This window comes from Nelumbo nucifera, chromosome 8, assembly GCF_055504915.1.
Source record: "Nelumbo nucifera cultivar China Antique chromosome 8, China Antique-T2T, whole genome shotgun sequence".
NCBI classification, from domain to species: Eukaryota; Viridiplantae; Streptophyta; class Magnoliopsida; order Proteales; family Nelumbonaceae; genus Nelumbo; species Nelumbo nucifera.
The window spans coordinates 50,841,410-50,859,720 of record NC_142656.1 but is presented as its reverse complement, the minus strand read 5'-3'; the positions used below and the strand labels follow the sequence as shown (position 1 = coordinate 50,859,720).

Genomic DNA, 18,311 nt, shown 5'->3' with positions numbered 1-18,311 from the left:
TCCTTATTCTTGAAATATTCTAGCATTTCTCTCCTCCCATAACGTCCATAAGGTAGCGGCTTTGATACATTTCCACATTAGCTTCCCTCTTTTTGTCAATCTCCCAAAAGTAGACAGAGTGAACAGCAGCTTTACTTCGGAGGGCAAGTTCCACCTGCACCCAAATAATGAAATAACCCAATTCCAAATATTGGCAGCAAAAGAGCATGTTATCAGCAAATGGTTACAGTCCTCACCCTTCACTTTACACATAAAGCACAAATTTGGGGACAAACACATATAAGGTTTCTTGTTTTGCAAGTTTTTCACAGCATTGATCTTACCATAATAGGCTTCCCAACAAAACACTGCTATTTTAGGGGGCCTTAACCAGACCTCTTTAACGGGGAAGACTTGAGAGGAGGGGTTGGAGCAAAGGGATTTAAAGAAAGATGCACAAGTGAAGGAGCCAAACGGGGTTAGAGACCAAACCCTTTTATCCAGGTTAGGGAGTCCATACACACCGAGTCTAGAAGAAACAAGAACTCTGAAACACAAGGATTCATCCCTTAACCCTCTTAGAAACCTAAAATCCCAGTTTAAACCCAAAGGGAGAACCGAGGGGGAAGGAACCATGAAGTGGGTTTCTTTTTAAAGAGGGAGAGGGAATAGAGAGAAGGGAAACGATCTTTTAGGGGTTAACTGCTCACCCAAATATCTTCCTAAAAAGGAATGGAGTTTCCAAAACAAGCATCATGCCTTACAAACCTAAGAAATTTGGGGAGAATGCCAAAATAGTCTTCCAAGCTGTTGTGAGCAAAGCCCTTCAAAATACCCCCACGTCCCAACCTGATTCAGAACAGCCATGGATACTCTTCACTACTTCATGCCACAATCTCTCCCTCTCCAGGGACCACCTCCAAAGCCACTTACCTAAAAGAGCTTCATTTTTACTCACTACATTCCCTAAGCCTAGGCCTCCTTTTCTTCTTCGACTCACCACCTCCCACCTAATCAAGTGATCTTTTTTCTCTTCCCCAGGTTCTCATAAGAAGTCCCACATCAATTTTTCTAACCTCTTTGCCTCCCTTTTAGGAAATCTAAAGACTAATAGGAAGTATAAACGCAAGTTGGTTAAAGTTGCTTTAATCAAAGTAACTCTACCCCTCAAGGAAATATAGTTTCTCTTTCAAGCTGCCAATCTTTTTTCGAATTTTTCCACCACCAGGTTTTAGAACCTACTTTCCTTTGGATTTGCACCTAAGGGAAGTCCAAGGTAGGATAGAGGCCATTGAGACCAAGTGCCAAAGAAGAGGCTTAAAGTATAACTAGATTAAAACGAACATGCTATAAGAATTAGAAAAAGACTAAAAATGGAAAAAACTTAGAAAAATATAAAGCCCTAAAAAAGAAGTTAAAAATAGATGTAAATCAGTCCTCTAATATCAGGTTTAAACTTAGTGATTAGTAGAATAAAACAGGTCTGAATAGTTGTATAAGAGAAGAAGATGGCGAAGAGAAGAGGTAAGAGAAGAAGGAGTCGAATAATTCTCCCTTCTCCTCTAACCCTATTTTATTAAGATTTAAAAAATTTATGATGACAAGAATGCCCTTAAGTGGGCGGCCAACTTGGCAGTTACATAAAGAAAATAAACAAGAATAAATAACAGGCCCATTAAGTGTGGCCCATCTACATAAAACAAAAGATATTACAAGAGAGGCTGTTAGGGCCCATTCGGCCCACTCTCTTTACACTCCCCCTCAAGCTGAGCATAGATGTCAATCATATCCAGCTTGCTTATATAGTGTGTCAATTTCCCCTTTGGAACTTCCTTAGTCAAGATATCAGCTAATTGATTTTTTGATGTGATGAATGGTAAACAAACTTCTCCGGAAGAGACTCTTTCTCTTATGAAATGCCTATCAACCTCAATGTGCTTAGTTCTGTCATGTTGAACAGGATTATGTGCAATGTTGATAGCAGCTTGGTTGTCACAATAGAGCATCATTAGTTTCTCGTAGTCTACCCCCAATTCCTCTAGAAGGGATTGTAGCCATAGTAATTCTGACACACCATGAGCCATTGCCCTGTATTCTGCTTCAGCTGAGGATCTAGCAACTACTGATTGTTTCTTACTCCTCCAAGACACAATATTCGCAACAACCAGAGCACAATAACTAGAGGTGGACCTCCTGTCATCAATACATCCTACCCAATTTGCATCAGTAAAGGCTTCCAGCTTCATGCGACCATGCTTAGCAAACAGAATACCTTTTCCTGGAGTACCTTTCAAGTAGCACAGAACCCTTTTTGCAGCCGCTAGATGAATATCTCTGGGAGAATGCATAAACTGACTAATAACACTTACTGCATAGAAATATCTGGTCGAGTCATGCAAAGGTATAACAACTTCCCAAGCAGTCTCTGAAACACTCCCTTATCAGACAAAGGTTCACCATATGTGGCAGAAAGCTTATGATTAGGATCAATGGGAGTGGAGACGGGTTTAGCTCCAAGTTTACCAGTTTCAACAAGAAGATCAAGGACATTTGCGCTGATATATGAAGATACCATCCTTAGATCGAGCAACTTCAATGCCCAAAAATACCGAAGATCTCCCAAGTCTTTGATTTCAAATTCAGAGTTGAGTAAGCCTTTTAGTTTGTTGGCTTTTTCAATGTCATTACCCGTGACCACAATGTCATCAACATAAACAATCAAGAAGGTCACCAGAGAGCCATTTTTTTTCAAGAATAGTGTATGATCATATTGTGTTTGAATGTAGCCAAAGGAGACAAGAGCAGCCCGAAACCTCTCAAACCAAGCCTGAGGAGATTGTTTGAGACCATAAATAGATTTGTGTAGTTTACACACTTTGCCTTTCATTTCTTTCCCATGCACTCCTGGAGGCAGAGACATATAGACCTCTTCATGCAGGTCTCCATTCAGGAAGGCATTTTTAACATCAAACTGGTGTAGGGGCCAGTCAAAAGTAGCTGCTAGAGAAAGTAAAACCCCGACTGAAATCATCTTAGCAACAGAAGCAAATGTTTCAAGATAGTCAATGCCACACATTTGGGTGTAACCCTTAGCAACCAACCGAGCCTTAAACCTCTCAACAGAGCCATCAGAGTGATACTTAATGGTAAACACCCATTTACAACCCATTGGTTCCTTCCCTTCCGGCAAATCCACAATATCCCAGGTATGGTTCTTATGCAATGCATCAAGTTCAGTCATCATAGCATCCCTCCATTCAGTTTGAGATAATGCTTCCGGTACAGACTTGGGTATCACGTGGGAAGACACAGAGGCAAGAAATGAGTAGTAGGAAGGGGAGAGAAGGCTGTAAGATAAGTGTTTGGAGATACAATGGGCTGTACACTTCCGCTTGCCCTTGCGAAGAGCAATAGGAAGGTCAAGGTCTGGGACAGGCGGAGATGGGTCTATAGAGGGCTGACCTGTGTCCTCAGGAATGATGGGAGTGCCAAGATGCTCTTCTGAAGGAGGGGAAAAAACCTGCACATGTCTGAATCTCTGCCTTTGGTACCACCTTTGGAGAGCATGAGCAGAAGGAGGAGGAGGAGCAGGGATATCAGAGGTAGGTCCAGTGGAAGAGGTGGACACCCCATGATCGGACTCACAAGGGATGGGAAGAGGAACGGCTAGAGACACAACAAAGGGCTCATTAGATTTCTCCCCCTCAGGAGGAATACTAAAGAAGGGAGTCAACTCAGCAAAGGTGATATCCCGAGATACAAAGCGGGTGCCACGAACTGGATCAAAACAGCAATACCCCTTTTTGTGTGGAGGCATATCCCAGAAACACACTTATGAGCCTTAGGTTCAAACTTGTGCCTTTGGTGACTATGAATATGCACATAGCAAGTACACCCAAACACACGGAGAGGAAGAGAAAAGAGATCCTCATCCGGGAAGAGAAGACTAAAAGGAGTTTTAAAGCCAAGGACCCGGGAGGGCATACGGTTGATCAGAAAGGTAGCAGTAAGAACAGCATCTCCCCAAAACTTTACAGGAACATGGAATGCAAACAAGAGGGATCTGGCAACCTCAACCACATGCCTGTTCTTTCTTTCCGCCACCCCGTTTTGTTGTGGAGTGTAGGAACAAGAACTTTGATGAATAACCCCAAAAGTTTCAAGATAGGTGGAGAGGGTTCTCTCAAAATACTCCTTAGCATTGTCAGAGCGGAATATTTTGATACGAGTATTAAACTGAGTGAGGATGAGTTCATGAAAATTTTTCACAATAGCTGATACTTCATCCCTAGAATTCATGAGATAAATCCAAGTGTAACGTGAACAATCATCAATAAAAAGGATAAAGTACCTGTAACCCCCTATGGTTGGCATGTGATATGGCCCCCACACATCAGAGTGAACAATATGGAAAGGAGAAAGTGATCTTTTATTGCTAATCGAATAGGAATGTCTACAATGCTTTGCCAACTCACATGATTCACAATGAAGACTCGATAAAGACACTCCTTTAAACATATCTAGGAACAAATGACTCAAAGCAGAAAAAGACAAGTGACCAAACCGAAAATGACATATTAAAATTTTGTTAACAAACTGACACGACTGACTCTAAGGCAACTCCATGAGGTGGTCCCAAAGCTTGATCCGGTGTGTCTAACAAGTATATTTCGTTCGCCTCATGGCCACTCCCAATCATCCTCTGAGACTGCAGGTCCTGAAAAACACAATGAGTGGGAAAGAAAGTTATGCTGCAATTCATGGACTTTGTTAAGCTACTAACAGATAAGAGGTTTGTGTTAAGCTTAGGGACATGAAGAACAGAAGATAAGAACAGGGTGTTAGAGGTCTTTATATCACCTTTACCAGAGATGGGGGCAAGGGACCCATCGGCAAGGGATATTTTCTCTTTCCCAGAGAGAAGGTGATATGAGCAAAAAATGTTAGATAGACTGGTCATATGGTCTGACGCACCGGAATCAATAATCCAAGGGATTTTATGATTATCTGAAGCTGAAGCATGATTTGTAGAAGCACGAGTACCTGAGTGAGCAAAAGCCGATGAAGATGATGTACTGTTGGAAGGGTGAGCTGAAGAAACTGTAGCTTCCAGGTGATTTAGGAGCCTCCCATACTTCTCAAAATCCAGCTTCATTGCAACCAACTGTTCAATGGTTGACTTCTCTTCACTCTCCTTACTTCCCCCTTCAGGTATTGTAGCAGCATTAGCATTCTTGGGTTTTCCCACCTAACTGCCCTTCTTAGGGTTATTATTGTTCTTAAACCTATCAGGGAGAAGTCCAGGATGAAGCTTCTAGCAAATGTCCTTTGTATGTCGTGGTTTCTTGCAATATTCACACACCTGCTCTCTCTTCTCAGTAGGGCCCTTTGGTTTCACTCCCGCATGTGCAAAATGTTCTGTAGGTGGACTCTGCAACTGAACCTGCCGCCTACTCTCCTCACTACTTATCATAACATATGCCTGTAAAAGAGTAACCTCATCCCTGGCCAAAATATTCTGTCTGATAATATCAAACTCAGGGTTGAGTCCAGTGAGAAACTCAAACACCCTATTTCTCTCCACCAGCTTTCTATACATTTCAGCATCATTTTTACTCTCCCATACCACTGTCTCCATAACATCAATTTCCTGCCATAGGGATTTTAGTATAGAATAGTAGATTGCTACACTCTTCTCCCCCTATCTCAGGTTTTTCACATCACTTTTCAATTTGTACGCTCTGGCTACATTCAGTTTTTGTGAGTAGGTCTCAATTACACTGTTCCATATCTCCTTAGCCGAAAACATCCAGAGATAGTGTTGGCTTATATGGGGTTGCATAGAGTTAACTAACCATCCTATAACAGTGTACTTCTCTTGCATCCAATTTTCAAATTCAGGGTCTGTCTCTTCAGGTTTTACCTTACTGCCTGTAAGATACCCGAGTTTTCCTCTACTACAAACGTAGGTTTTTATAGACTGTGCCCAAGCAAGATAGTTTGTCCCATCTAGCTTAATTGTGGTAACACCAGTCAAAACGGAATCTACTGAGGCAGGTCCAGAAACCGGCACCTACTTGAACTCACTTCCGTATGTCTCCATTAACCAAACGGAAATCAAATAACAGAAGTTTTGACTATGTAAACTTACTTGAAGCCAAACCAGAACTCGGGTGCTTGAAAAACTAGGGTTTTGCTCCGTCTAGCAGATGGGAGAAAGAGAGAAGATGCTGCAGCACCTACCAGACTAACCAGAACTCTTCCAAACCTGAACCGCCCTCCTTTAGCAGTCACAAGACACCTTCCAAGCACAAAGCGCCACACCCAGGCTTCACCTTTCCTGGTAACTTCGAAAATCTCTAGTCGGCTAGGGTTTCGGGCAACAGCAGAACATCAACACTTCTTAGCAAAATCTAGCCAAAACTAAACTCTCCAAACCCTTCGACCAACTAGGCAAGTGATTCTCTATACTATAGAGAACCTATCTCTCCATACACTCACTTGATTTTAGAGTGTACAGAAACGAAGAAAAAGAAGGAAGAGGAACTAAACCTGCTCTGATACCAAGATGTAAATCAGTCCTCTAATATCAGGTTTAAACTTAGTGATTAGCAGAATAAAACAGGTCTAAATAGCTGTATAAAAGAAGAAGATGGCGAAGAGAAGAGGTAAGAGAAGGAGTCGAATAATTCTCCCTTCTCCTCTAACCCTATTTTATTAAGATTTAAAAAATTAATGATGACAAGAATGCCCTTAAGTGGGCGGCCAGCTTGGCAGTTACATAAAGAAAATAAACAAGAATAAATAACAGGCCCATTAAGTGTGGCCCATCTACATAAAATAAAAGATATTACAAGAAAGGCTGTTAGGGCCCATTCGGCCCAGTCTCTTTACAAAAATAAGTTAAATTTATGGCATATGATGAATTCTATCATAAATTAGGCATTAAAGAGGCAAAATAGAATTTAGAAACTAGCAAATATGCAAGAAATGAAATGTAGAGGTTTAAACCATGTTAAGTGCATTAAAGAGGTACAAGATAAGGAAACCAAGGAAAGATAAAAAACTATTTTGAAAATTTATTAGTGAATAACATGTAGAGGGTGCTAATGAGGAAGAGATTAGAAATAGCATGTACCTTAGTGAAATTAGAATTACTAAGGTGAAGGAAGCAATAAATAAGACAAAGAAGAGAAAGGTGTCATAACCTAATGGGGTTCTAATAGAAGTGCAAAAAGGTATGGGGAGGTAGGCTTGTTATGGCTAATTAAACTATTTAATAAGATAATTAAAGAAACATGCAAGGTTTTAAAAACTGACCCAGAAACGGAACCGTTCTGGCCACCTGTTTCCAAGCCAGTGGTTCAACCGTCCAGGTAGAACAGTTCAAGCGGTCTGATGAGATTGGAAAATTAGGGCTTTACTATCCTTAGTCTTTTATAAGAAAAAAAACTTAAAAAGACATGTAGTTGTCGGCTGAGAAAGAGAGAGAGAGAGAGAGAGAAAGAGGAAAAAAAGAAGGAAGGGGGGAAGGAGGGAAGAAGGAAGAGGAGGAGGAGGAGGAGTATCCAATGTTCAACAACAATGGTGACAACGACGACGGCGGCGGCAACAGAAAACGCAGCGGCAACTTCGGATCTCTCTGAGATCTCAGATCTGCAATATTTCTTCTCTGAGATCTCAAGGATCTAATCTCATATCTGAGTCTCAGTCTTTCCCCATCTCATGATCTCCTATCATTCTATAAAAACATGAACCACTGCCCAGGTCGAACAGGTCGACAGTTCGACTGTCTGGGTCAGAAGTTCTCTGACCAAATCAACGATTTCTGACCCAGGAATGGGTTACGGGTGAAACAGAATCGGTTGCCTGAACGGTTTCCGGGCCGAACGGTCCAACCATCCAGGTCAACAACGGTTCGAAAACACTGGAAACAAGGATGTCTAATGAATGAAGAAAGAACACTATGGTGCCTATATTTAAGAACAAATGCATATACACAAAGTTGTAATAATTATCATGGGATTAAACTCATGAACCACATTATGAACCTTTGGGAGAGATTAATTGAGCAAAAGTTATGAAATGAAACAAGTATATCAGAGACCAATTTTGGTTTATGCTGTGGACATCAATGATGAAATTTATCTTTCTTTTGAGATGATTTTTAGAAAAAAAAAAATAGAAAGAGAAAAGAGATATCTTCATATGTTGTTCATTGACCTAGAAAAAGCGTATCCTAGAGAGATAATAATGGTGTGTCTTGGAAAAGAAATGAGTGCCAAATAGGTATATTTAGCTAATTAAGGATATGTATGAAGGTGCAACAATCAATGTTAGAACACCTATGGGAGAGACATCAGATTTTACACTACAATGGATCTTCACCAAGGTTCAAAGCTTACTCTTATTTATTTGCACTAATCATCGACAAATTGACTAGACATGTATAGGAGGAGGTCCCATGGTGCTTTGTTATTTGCTAATGACATTGTTTTAAATGATGAAATTAATGAAGTATTAAATGCAAAATTAAGTTTATGGAGGATTACCTTAGAAACAAGAGATTTTAAAATAAGTATGAGTAAATAAGAATATATGCAATGCAAATTTAATAATAATGGGAGAGTAAATCAGGGCACACTTAACCTTTTCTGGTACCTTGGTTCAATAGTTCATAACAAATGAGAGATTGAGGAGGATGTCATCAATAGAATTGGAGTAGGATGACCAAAATAGAGTGCTGTACTCAAAACCAATGTGATAGGAAAATACCACTAAGATTAAAAGGAAATTCCAATAAAATAGTTGTAAGGCCGGCAAAGTTGCGTTGGTTCAATGGTTCAGCTGCAGGCGCTCTGAGTATGATGTAACGGTTGTGTAATCCTCCTATCTCAGTATTTTGCAAGACTAGAATTGGGTCCAATTCAAGTAATCGAGTACCCATTTCACCCTAATTAGAAATAACGGGAGAGAAAAACAAGAATGGTACAGGAAGTTAATTAAACTTTGATAGGAAACGGTTATTGTCAAATAATTACCAAATTCTCAAAGATTTCTCTCTGCAACTCTTCAACAATGACTCAAAGATCCTACAGATCTTGTTTAAGAATTCAAACATTTCAATTCTTATATTTAGTAATTAATCAAATATAAAGCAATAGGGATGTAGTTTCAGTAACGATTACCTGAAGGAAACATTTTGTAGATCCCACCCAGACAGATTAGAAGCTTCAGTGAGAGCCAACCTCCATCTCTGGACCTCCTCCATCATCTCCACCGCCTTAAAATGCTCTTCGTGTTGGGCGAATGCTTCTGCAAAACTCCCACTCTGATTCCGAACATCAGACGGATCGACATCGTAAAAAACTGGAAGAACCAACTGACCCATCGTTTTCCGGCATTCTAAGATTTTCACGAGTTCATCGAGACACCATCTCGAAGAAGCGTAGTTCCTCGAGAAAACAACGATCGCGATCCTTGATTCTTCGATTGCTTTCAGCAGTTGAGAGAAGGTCGCTTGTCCTCTCTTTAGTTGTTCCCGATCGTCTTTGTAGGTGTAAATCCCTCTTTGGACCAAAGCGCTGTAGAGTTGATCGGTGAAGTTCCTACGGTGGTCTTCATATCTAAAACTCAAGAAGACGTCATAGTTCCATCGACGAGTTGACGAAGAAGCGCGTTGGGTTTTCATGGCAGCCATGAAGAGAAGCTAGAGAGATCAGATGGGTATGGTGGTGAGGGGCTGTAGGAATCCGGAGGTAAGTTGAGGAAACGAGAATCCCAGAAAAAAAAAAGTACTTGCGCAGATTCCATGAACTACGACGGTTTACGAGTAGCTGTTCCCTCCAAAAACGGCTACGAACTTCAAAAGTCAAAACTTTCTTCCGCATGACCGTATTGACTCTGATTCGTGCAACACATGCTTTGATGATTCGGATCGGCTACATTTTTTTTTAAGCCCGATGAGACAAATTCATTAGGCATATGCTTTGGTTACAGTCCTTTTCAATACAAGGAAGGACAAACATATCTATAAAGCAAAACGAGCTATACAACGAGCAACCGAATTAGTAGACCTAGGAGCATAATGAACTGAGCACTGAGAGGTGTGGTTCAGCTAAGCTCCGCAATCAGCAATAATGTTTTCTAGTCGCCAGGGAGGAGATTTGTCCGTCTCCAACAAGGATGAGTTTTAAATTCAACCCAAGCTCTGGGGTGAGTTTTAAAGCTTCAAGTAATGCCAAAGCCCCTGATTCAGCAGCGGAGAGTCGTGGTATTTTCATTGCTCTTTCAAACACAAAGGCACCATTAGGATAACGTATAAGAAAACCAACTCCAGAATTCGCATCTCCCGTGGCACCATCAAATTTTAGTTTAAACTTGCCCATAGGTGGCCTTCTCCAACATCTGTTGCCATCATGGGTTAGAGACATTTTAGTTAATGGATTGGTATTTGTGACTTTTAAAGTTTATGGCCGATTCGGAATCGTCACCCATTTTTTAAAATAAATAGGCTCTCATTTTCAGATTTGAAAAATTGACTTAATTTTTTATAGTGATTTTGTTCTCCATAAAAAAGGCAAGGAGATTTTGAATTCTAAAAATTGAAAGAGGGAAGGTGTTAGGCACCTCTCTCTCCAAACTACTTTGACAATCCAATATGGGATGTTTGTGCCCAAATTCTAGTAAAAGGTGAATTAATAGGATTGCCTAAAGCTCCTAAAATTTAGCGAAAACATTCTCAACTTCGCCCAAAATTGATCTGAATCGATGTTATTGGGCCCTAAGTACTGGTTTCCTTAAGGCCTTCGCCTCTCTACCTCTTTTTCTTAATTTAGAGGAAACTAGGAATGCAAATTTACCATGGTTTTAAGACTCTAAGCAATCAGAAACTAAACTAAAAATAGAGAGACGATGGAATGAAATACTTACCTCTCATGTGTGTGACCTTGAAACAAACTTTCCGGTAGCTAGAAAGACTTCAAACGAAGCTTGAGCAACTTAGGAAGTTGGGCCAAGTGTTTCTGATGTTAGTCTGGAAAACAAGGGAAACAAATTTGAAACTTGAGCTTGACTTCAAAGATTTTGGGATTTCAAGTAAAATGGATGTATTACAAAAGTTGGGAAACTCCCCCTCCCTCCCCTTAGGCTCAAGTTGGGCCTTTATTTATAGAGAAAAAATGAAGAGAAAGGGTCTAATACTCGTCCAACTATAAGGCATAGGACTCAATAGCGATTTTTCACACATATAGGTAAAGATTCTTTAAAAAAAACAAATGCACAGTGAAGTTTTCCTATTTGGTGAAACATTTTCTTCAATTTGGGAGTGGTTTTCATGGGTTTTGTACGTCTAATGGGAGTTTGGGCATGTCTGTCATTGTAATCTATTAGTGGCAAAAAATATAAATTTGATGAACTTTAAAATCTCATTTTGTCTTTTATTGGTTTTAAGTAAGGATATCTTGGTTTTTTGGGCTTTTTGGGTCTACTAAGCTCTATTTCATTGGTTCAAGTGTCCTAACTGGTCACGAATGTGTTTGGCATCAGCCATCACCCTTTTGAGGCTTCAGGTCGGAACCGATGATGTGACAATTTAATTTGGTGCGTTGAAATTGTCTCTTTCTAGTTTAACGGTCAAACAGATGAATTTGGTCATAAAATTTAGCGTGATGGGGTTTTTTAGGTCTCTGAACACAGTGGTGATGTCTGATTGGTCAAATAGCATTAGGATGACTGAGATATATGGCTGACAAATTCAGATCAATAAGGATTACCAAAATAGGATCTTGGTTTGATAAATGATCAAACAAGGGAATTTTGAGCTACAATTTGGTAGGTAGGAATTTTTTATCATCCTGAATCTGATGAAAGCTATAGATCTTTCATCAAAGGTGTAGATTAACAAATTTAGTTCAAATCATGTTCTCATCTTATAGTTTTTCAATCAACGAGAAGGTCTGAAATAGAATCTTACTTTTTTAATGGTCAAATAGAAGAGTTTAGTCATGAAATTGATATTTTGAGGTTTTTTGGGTTTCTGAACATAGTGGTAAGGTCCATTTGGTCATATGAAGTTGGGATGAAGGATGGTATGCTCTAATTAATGAGACTTGCTAAAATGGGATATAGGCTTGATGGTGTGTCAAATAGGAGAATTTTGAAATACAATTTGGTGGATAAGCATGAATTAAGGTGAGGTATCAAGCAGATAGTTCTAATCTGAGAAACATATGATCGACCTTAGTAATTGTTCAGAGCCTTTAAAATGGGATGTTGGTGTTTTTGCAGTTAATCATCATAAATTTGTGGTGGGATTCGTTAATTGATTGCTTCCAAGTGATCTTGAGGTGATGGGTGTGTTGGATTTGATTTTGAAGAGTTAGAGTTTGAATATTGCATAGATTTGGACCATTGGAAAGGGAGTTGGTGTGATGAATGGTGGATCCTTGGAGTTCAGTCACGAAAACTGATGTATAACTAAGTTATAGTTTTCCAAGTCTGGGGATGATGTCTGATCAGACGTTGATGTTGATCTCAATGTTCTTATTTGTCCCGTGGATTCTGTCAAATGAGGGTATTTCAGGTTTTGGAAAGTTTCAAATTGGTCTGATTGTGTTTCTAAGTTTTTTGGGGTAAGAAAAGGGTACAAAGAAGTAGGGTAAAGGGACCGAGCAAAAATTAGGAGCTAACAGTTTTAGTTTGATTCATTTGTTGAATTTGCTCTAAGCCCGATTAATGATAAATGAAATACTAACCACCCAATTATCCAATGCAGCCTTGCACCTGGATTTCCAAATGTGCCATAAAATGACTGCACATTTAGCAAATAAAGAAACTGTTGAGGAATTAAATACATCAGTTTGTTGATCCGACATTGCACACCAATCATGAAAAGAATGATCACTATTCTCATCAATATATAGGCCAATAAAAGAACCAAATCACACTACGTGAGAGACGCTACATTGAAAAAAGAGGTGAGTAATGGTTTCTTCATGTGAACCACAAAATGGGCAACAATTATATACTCGATGTGTTTTTTTTTTTTTTGCAAGTGCATCTCTCACCGTTAGCAAGTTGTAAATCCCACGCCAAATAAATAAATGTACAGGTGGTAGATGTTTGATATGCCAAAATTGTTTCCAAGTAATATTCCCAAAAACAAGTAGAGTAGTGGAGGCCTAACCTTCTTGAAGATGTAACGCTTTATACTCTATAGGTTGCAGTGGTGGTTAAATCTCCTGAGGCATTTTTTGTCCACACTAAACAATCCTCTCTCTGGAGTATATCTTTTTAGAGGTGAATTTGTTTAATAGTATTGATTTCACCTACTATATAATATTGTTCCAATACATCATCTCTCCACTCATGAGTGTGTGTATCTATTAGGTGGGCTACCTTGGTACATTGGGTATTATGAGCTCGGATTGCATCCATTACTAAATTTGAAAAACCAGGTATCCATGGATCAAACTGTGTATCAATGCTGCATCCATTGCCTACTACCCAAAGGGCCCCCATATGCAAATCATGTTGACATTTCACTATTCGACAATCTTCTTTAATAGTATTCAGCTCCAATCATGGTTTTAAAACCGGACCGAATCGGAAAATCAGGAACCGATCAGGTGATCAGTTCCATTTTTCCCCAAAATCAAATTTTTCTCAAAAATCATTGATTTTGGTCAGCAAATTGTTGACTCGGGCGATTAATCATTCGAACTGTTCGAACAGTTTTGTCCATTTTTTTGTTAGAATGGGCCAACTGTTCAATTTGAACGGTCGGACCGTTCGACCCGAGAACCAGACCCCTGATCGGTTTGTTCTCCGAGTCGATTTTAAAAACCTTGGCTCCAGTAGATGACAACCAAGGTACTTTTCTTTAGAGTCCATAATCTGTACATCAAGAGTAGGTAATGTTTCGCGTTCTATGGTGAGTGTTTTTACTAAATAATAAGGAAGACTTAATGAAATTGACTTGATGTCCAAACATTTCATCAAAGAGGGTTAGAAGGTCCTTCACATGTAGGGCCTCCACTGGAGTACTTCTACCAAATAACAAAATATCGTCAGCAAACATGAGATGGGATAATTTACACCCGCTTATTCCAATCTTCAGATCATGTAAATTATTAGATTCCATCGCCCTCAACATCATTATTGAAATGATTTTCAAGCCGTGAAAACCAAGTTCTTTCATCCATGTAGCTTCAAATCATAATAGCTTTCAACCTCTACGCTTGACTTTGGTTGTGGAAATTAAAGTACAATAGGGGAATGATCGCTCCCCAAAATGGAAAGATGATGGACCCAGGCTGATCTAAAGAAATCCAACCAACTCTTTGCATTTCTCTATTAAGTCATTCATGTATTAGGTCTCTAGATTTTTTATTAGACCATGTGAACATAGGACCAAGAAAACCCAGGTCAAGTAGTTGGTGAGTTTGCATAAATACAGTCAAGCCAGATAAAGAAGATAGGTTAACGTCTCAACTCCCCACCTTTTTGTTGTTACAACCAAGATCATTGAAATCTCTAATTAAAAACCAAGGTGTATTTAATTGCATGCAAATTTCATGAACATTCTACCATATTTGTGCTCTCCCTGCCAGTTGTGGATGCCCATACGTACAAATTAAAGTCCAAGCATAGGAAGCTGGTTTATTTTGAATGGAAACAACAATATAATGATTGGTTTTAGTGAGAATAGTTAATTGAACAGAGTGGTCCCACCCCAACCATAGTCCACTACTTTTACCTTTACTTGCCACTATGGTAAATTGGTACTGAGTGAAACGACCACACACCTTGTGAGATTTTGAATCATTGCAACTTGTTTCAGACAGAAAGATTCTGGAGTATAGAGTCGAGAAGTTTGCTGATGTGTCAAATTGCCGAAGGACCTCCCGCACCTTGGCAATTCCAAGTGAGAAGTTTCATGGTTCCTTTGGTGGCAATTGCCGGGTCGCCACCTCAACTTTAGCAGGAGAAGCTGATTGGATTGGATCTAGGAATGGCAATGGGGCGGGGTGGGGATGGGGAGTCTCTCCCATTTCCGTCCACGTGAAAATCCCCATCCCTGTCCCTGTCCCCTCTAACGAGGACAATGTTATCAATCCCCATCCTCATTCCCACGGGGATTCCTATTCCCCGTGATTTTTTATAATGTTAACCATTTTGTTTTTGTTTTTATTTTATTTAAAAAAGTAAAAATAAAATAATTAAAATTTACAATCATATTAGAAAAGATCCAAACATATTCAACTATAATTTTAAAAATATTAATATATAGATGTATGTGTACATATATACATATATAACGTATACATACATATATATTAGTAGGGATTCCATGGGGTGGGGATCGGGGTCCTTGCGAGGCGAGGAGTTCTCTCCCCATCCCCACCTTGTTCCCACACTAATGGGGATGAAAATTTTCCCATCCCCCATCTCCACAGGGGTAAAATCATCTCCATCCCTGCCCCATTCAAGGCAGATTCCCACAGGGATCGAGGAAATGGGAAAAATTGTCATCCTTAATTGGAGCTAGGAACTTTCCCTAAGATCATGCTCTTTTCTGGGAGAGAGTGATCCAGCAATAATGTCAAGTTGGACCATGGGAGCAATGGAAATCATAATAGCTTTGTGCTTTTGGCTGGCTTGCAAGATCAGCAACAATGGATTCCATTGGGGAAGCAACTTCAGTATTGTCCTCCACAAGACCAATCCTTGTAGATTCATACATGATAATATCATCACCACCATTAGACAAAGGATGAAAAGATGGATTAATGTCACTCAGATGGAGATTATGAGAATAAGATGTCATCTGGGTGCTTACCAGCCTCACCTTTGTGTATAACAATTAGATCATTATCAAACAGCCAGGGACCTTTGTCAACAACAAGATCCCTCTCAAAGCTATCTGAAAATTTAACTTGGTAGCACCCTGGAGTGAAGTCCAGCACCAACGAAGAATCCACCTTCCATGCTTTACTAGTCATGTCTTTTAGTCCTGCTGGTTTATACATGCGATGAATGACCATTGTAAATATAAGACTATGGCTCCACTCCACCCATGGTGAGACATCATTTTGAGAGGCTTTTAGAATAGATCTTTCACGAGGGAGACGAAGCTTTGATAAATTACACAACAACTCATCTAACATGTTGACCTAGTGAGGGAAAAACTGAGAGGGAAGAGATGGAACAAGGGTCAAACGATATCAATGGAATGCAAAGACCTTGTAATAAGGATCTTGGCTCCAATTAGTGCAAGGTTGGTTCGAACAACCTTTATGGCCTTGCATTGGAGTTCTGCTTCAGTCAGGGCAAAGCTTGCTCAAGCAGCCTTTACAGCCTTGCATTGAGAATATCTCTGTACTTGTATGCTTTATTTCATGGGGAGATATTCTTAATGTAAGGTTGCAAGCTGTTAGAATAGTGTGGGCACAATTTTACCCTGATAGAAGTCGATCTCCTTGCATTGGGAGGCTATTCAAACGGTGTTTGAATGATCCTTGCATTGTTTGAAGTCGATCTCCGTAATAAGAGGTGTAATGTGGCACACTTTTCCAGTATTACGGCCACCCATATTATAGCAGGTGGCCTAGCCTAGAAACCCTCAAAAGGGAAGCCCAAGCTCAGCGAACTATGGGCTGGATCGGGCCATGGGGGGTAGAATTTTTCCTAGAAAAATTGAAAAAAAAATAATGAAAAGTTAAAATAAATTTTCAAGATAGACAAATAATTGTAAAACTTATAATAAAATTGGAAAGAAATAGTAATAAAGTTGAATATAATAATAATAATAATAATAATAATAATAATAATAATAACAATAATAATAATAATAATAATAATAACCAGTTCTTCATGTTGTGTTATGTTGAGGGGTGTAAATGGATCGGATTCGAATCAAATCAGACAACATCCGAATTCAAATCCAATTAGAAAATTTGATATCCAATCAAATTTGACCAATTAATTATTTTAGGTAATTAATAAATATATAACATAAATACTTTATTTACATAAAGTATATAAATATATAAGTTATTTATATAATTTAATTATATACTTTATATAAGAATTGAATAATCAGTCGAATTCAAATATTTATCAAATCGAATCAGGTCATATCCAAATTCGATTTGATTATGTTGACTCTCAAATTCAAAATCAGATTTTTGAATACCATTGACACCCTTAGTTGTGTTGGTCCCTAGTTATACTTTGATCTCTCAAGCACTGAAAAGAGCCCAAAGTAAATGCCATGGGTGTGCACTCTTCTCATACTAGGACATTTGGCCACAAGCTTCCAAAATCTATCTAGGGTATTTTTACCAAAATAAACCTCTGACTTACCATGATTTGCTTAAGCTTATCCATACTACTTTAGAATTCCCAAAACTTCAAACAAGTTAACCTTGGCAAAGATATAATTATCATCAACAAAGGAGAGATGTGTAATGGTGGGAGTCCATTGGCTAATTTTAATCCTTGAGATTATCTTGTCTCTAAGCTTTGCCTTTATGCTAGTTAAGAGGAATTCAAATACAAGTAGGAATAAGTAGGGAATCAAAGGGTCTCCTTGCCTCAAACCACAAGAGGGTTTAATACTCTACCTATAAGTCCATTAACCAAGACTCTACAGGAAACTGTGATTATAAATTGCACTATCTAGTTCCTCCACTTTTACCTAAACCCCATTTTTTGCATTACTACATCCAAGATAGCCCAATCAACTTTATTATAAGCCTTCATAATATCAAGCTTTAAGGCCATATACTGTTACTTGGACTTAGATTTTTTCATATGATTTATTAACTCATGAGACAAATAATATTGAAATTTGTCTCTCCAAAATAAGTGCACTCTAGTTCTAACTCATAATATTATCCATTACCCTCTTCAGACTATTAGCAAGAACCTTATCTATTAACTTGTATAAGATATTGCAAAGTCTAATGGACCTAAATTGCACAATGTTCTTTGAATTATCCACACTTGGGATTAGAGAAATTAGGTGCTATTGAGTTCTTTTAGCATTTTACCAGATCTAAAGAAATCATGGACAACTTCCAACACTGATCACCGATCAGATTCCAATGCTTTTAAAAGAAAAGGATTTGGCAAACCATCCAAACTGAGAGCTTTTGAAGGAGCCATTTGCATTAGAGCTTCCAAAATTTCATAATCTAAGTTTGGTTGCTCTATGTCATTTCTCTCATCGTCTAAAAGTTAGGACTCTAAGCTAGAAAGAATCTCATTCCTGATTATGCTACCCTCATTCTTATAGAGGTTATTAAAGAAGATGAATATGGTCAGCA

The 18,311-nt window shown here is 38.9% G+C and overlaps 1 pseudogene across 1 annotated transcript in view; it reads right to left on the bottom strand.

Moving 5' to 3' along the window:
- LOC104601537 (TMV resistance protein N-like) overlaps positions 1-10,401 on the bottom strand; it is a 48,795-nt pseudogene extending 38,394 nt beyond the window's left edge. The window contains exon 1 of the transcript XR_016079454.1: positions 9,168-10,401. The product of XR_016079454.1 is annotated as a TMV resistance protein N-like (transcript). The remainder of the gene's footprint in view (positions 1-9,167) is intronic.
- Between the last annotated feature and the right edge of the window lie 7,910 nt (positions 10,402-18,311).